Below are 4225 nucleotides of genomic sequence, written 5' to 3'. Positions count from 1 at the left end.
ACACACGCATACGCACACACACGCACGCACACAGGCAAAACATACACACACATTGTCACTTCATTACCTAAACAGCGCTTGCAACGCAATTTACACACAGCTCATTCAACCACAGCAGTCTGGAGTTAAGAAATGGCGACATTAAAAATAATGAAAAATTTAGCGATCATACATGATGATAAGATGTCAACAAGCAGCGGCATAAAGTAGCCTCGTAGTTGTACTCCACTTAAAAATATATATATATATATATATGTATGTATGTATGTATGTATGTATGTATGTATGTATGAACTCAAACTACTAGCAGGTTGGGAAGTGGATGAAGTGAAAGTGAAAATACTATTAGAAAGCAAACACGAGTTAAAAGTTAACGTTGCTTTTGACACAGTACATTGAGGGAAATCTGGTGCTCTGATACGGATTCTGTTGTCTTTGAAAGATTCTAGAATTGACACATTTAACATCAATTTGGACTACACCTGCTTGTTAAAAGTTGGACATTTTCACCACAAAATAGATGTGCGCTGTTTTTGTACATATAGAGGAATATCAATATAATATCAATGGCTATTAGCACGCCCATCTCCCCCCCTGTGTTTGCGCTATACTCCCTGTGACTGGGATGCCTTGCGGCCCTGTTGATGGTTCAAATAAGGGCAGCAATTTATTTGACCTTGGCAGCAGGTAACATGCCAGGCTGGAGAAATCAGGGAAAAAAAAAAAAAAAAAAAAAAAAAACTCCAAATAATACTTTTAAATCAAAACACTAAACTTTCAACTATGTATCAAAATGGACTTCAATAATCCTATGCGATCACACACACACACACACACACACACGATACACTCAATAATCCTATGCGATCAAAGGACTCACTTCTGGCATTCCGAGTGTTCCGAGGTCTCAGCAGATTCTCAGCAGGGCCATTATTCCCACCAGAGAATTGAACTCTCCGGCCTAAACCAATGCACAATTCAACAACCATATAAATATACACTCTCCATATCCTGATCCTAGCACTCACCAGCCGTCTTGAACTGACACGTAACTGTTAAAAACAGCACTCACTGATGCACTTATTCTTACTGTACTCTACCGTTTTTTAAATTGTCCTAAAATTGTTGAAAATTGCTTTAAAACTTAAACTGTTTACCATGTTGTTAGTCGCTTTGGCTAAAAATGCGTCAGCCAAATGTAATGTAATGTACTGTTATATCAAGATCCATAACTACATTCAATACAATAAGACAAACAGTTCCATCGCAAGTAACACGTTGTATAGCCTAAATTAGAACGCCCCAAACACCTAGCCTGAGTGCCAGCTGAACTTAGCCCCGCCCACAACATTTGAGGTCGGGAAGTTCGGTCTGGCATTGCTCCGTTGTGGAGCAACTATGCTCGAACCAGAACTGTTCGGACCAATAAATTCAGGCTTTATGATGATGGACAGGTGAGCAACAGCGCCTCGTCTATCATGTCATCTGAGCACGCTTAGGTTGATTTTGTTTGCAACAAAAACACTGTGGCTAGAAGGAGACAGATGGCTTCTAAGACCCCATATGGAAAAATGCATATTATTTCAATGAGGTTGTATCATTGAAAACGATTATTTCTGAAAACTTTGGCCAAAGTTGAGATATGGGAAAACTCATGGTTTCACTTTCATCAAGGTAAAACAGTGTGTTGCATTGTGACATGTTGTTCCCTCGTCCATTTGAAATCTCTGATTGACCACCTGTTTGAGGGACAGCCTTCCCCAGATGTTTATAACATGTTTGTAGCATATCGGTGTTCAACGGAATTATTTTTAAAAATGGAGGGGAAATATCAGTTTTTGCTAATAGCCTACCCTGCTACGTATCTCTTAGATTTCGCTAACGAGTGTTGTAGGAGATAGTGACGGCACAACAACTTTTACAAAAGACCAATGTTAAGGCATTTGTGGAGAAGAAGGATGGTTCGTGTGTTCTTCCTACATCTCACGGTAAGCTATTTCGTTGCTCTGATTGGTTAGGTCTATCCAATTCAGTGCAGAGGCATTCCCCCCTGTGTCGGTTGAAACACGCCCCATAATTACTTCCCAATGGAGCAGTATCAGACTCATATTCTGACTAGACTTTGAGTATGACAACGTCAGGCTACCAAACACCCCTTTTGTCCTGCAAACTTGACCTCCACTCGTCCACGACGTCACACTCCACCGGCCGCTAGAGGCAAAGTGGACAGTAATGGATGTATCAGCACATGAGAAGGACCTCAGGGTGCCGCTGACATGGCTAGCTACGTTCGCAGCTTGGTGGAGAATGCTTCATCGTGGCCAGATAGTTGAGCACAGATCATGCGTGCTACAGTACAGGCATAGTGTAAGAGTACACGTTTCTTCCAGGGGTGACACCCCCAGAACCCCGCGAAGTTTTAGGATAAGCTTCATATGTTTTGAACTCTGGTTCTGGTGACTTGCCTGAGGTAGGCTAATCTGAGGACTATAAATAACGTCAAGCTATAAGGCTATGCTAAACATGACCATCAAATAAGGTCAAGCTATTAGGCTATGCTAAACATGACCATCAAATAAGGCCAAGCTATTAGGCTATGCTAAACATGACCATCAAATAAGTATAAGTAAGTATACTTTGATCCCGTGAGGAAAATTTGGTCTCTGCATTTATCCCAATCCGTGAATTAGTTAAATGCACTCAGCACACACACAGTGAGGTGAAGCACACACTAATCCCGGCGCAGTGAGCCTTGCTCAAGATCCACTTCAGCCGTGCCTACTGGTCGGGGCTCGAACCGGCAACCCTCCGGTTAGAAGTCCGAAGCGCTAACCAGTAGGCCACGGCTGCCCCCTAATAAGGTCAAGCTATGCTAAACATGACCATCAAATAATATCAAGCTATAAGGCTATGCTAAACATGACCATCAAATAATATCAAGCTATAAGGCAATGTTAAACGTGACCATCAAATAAGGTCAAGCTATAAGGCTACAGTATGCTAAACATGACCATCAAATAATAATTTTAAGTGTGTGTATAAGTATAAGTATATATACTCTTTTGATCCCGTGAGGGAAATTTGGTCTCTGCATTTATCCCAATCCATGAATTAGTGAAACACACTCAGCACACAGTGAACACTAGGGGTGTAACGGTACACAGAAGTCACGGTTCGGTTCATACCTCGGTTTGGACATCACGGTTCGGTACGAGTTCGGTACAATGGAGGGAAAAGCAAAACCAAAAATGCAGAAAGCAATTTTTTTTTATTGTGCATGTATCAGGCTGTACCACCTAGTGTCATACAGTCCCTGAGCTATCTGCAACAGCCTGAAGTGTGTAAGATGTAGGCTAAACAGTACAATAAGTACCCAGACTCCATCTGTAAGTTGTAAACAAAATAAGACAATCAGCTATAAAACTTAAAATAGGCCTACAGCATCTCTTATTTCTGAAAGTGCAAATTACATAGAATAATGATTTTTAAAAATCCACTTAAGCAAGACCTTCAACATCTGTGTTTAGTTGTATATGGAAGGGTCTACAATTTGCCTCAATATTTTTCAGTGTGTGTAGAGTAACAATCTAGCCTACTAACTGTGAAAATATCACACTATTTTGCCTTCTTTTAAAAAACGAAATTGCTCCTTTCATTTCATAAACAGACTACAACTAGTCACATGACTTTGCCCTTCGACGTTAACTCACCGTAGCATGGTTTGTTTATTAGCCTGGTTAGCGTTGACACTTACTGTCTATGCACTTAACACTACCAGCTCCTCATGTGAGAAGTTACAAGTTACCTCAACATAAAGGTAATTACCACGCGATTTACATGGCTTTCTGTCATTACGAAATCATTTAATTTAAGCCATAGGTTTTGGCTCTATTTGTATGTGTATCCAAAGGCTGGTGAAGTTTTTTTTTTTTTCTCATTTCGGTGATTGGTAGCCTACATCATCTGGGTGATTGCTTCGAACATGTGTAGCATATATTTCCACTCACATACCCAACAACTGCTGAACAACGCCGACACACAGTTTCTTATCCACCACTCTCTCGCCTGTACTACTGTAACTGAAGTTCTCAAACTTGCGAAGAGACCAGCGGATCCTCTAATGTGTGTCGCCACCTTAAACGTCCCACATACTCGACGCACCCGACCAGTAGCGCGACAATGTGACGTCACAGAAGCGCCGTAACCATTTATACTCGCGCGTGGT

The sequence above is a fragment of the Alosa sapidissima genome, chromosome 3 (genome assembly GCF_018492685.1).
Source record: "Alosa sapidissima isolate fAloSap1 chromosome 3, fAloSap1.pri, whole genome shotgun sequence".
NCBI classification, from domain to species: Eukaryota; Metazoa; Chordata; class Actinopteri; order Clupeiformes; family Clupeidae; genus Alosa; species Alosa sapidissima.
This window is presented reverse-complemented; position numbering follows the sequence as displayed.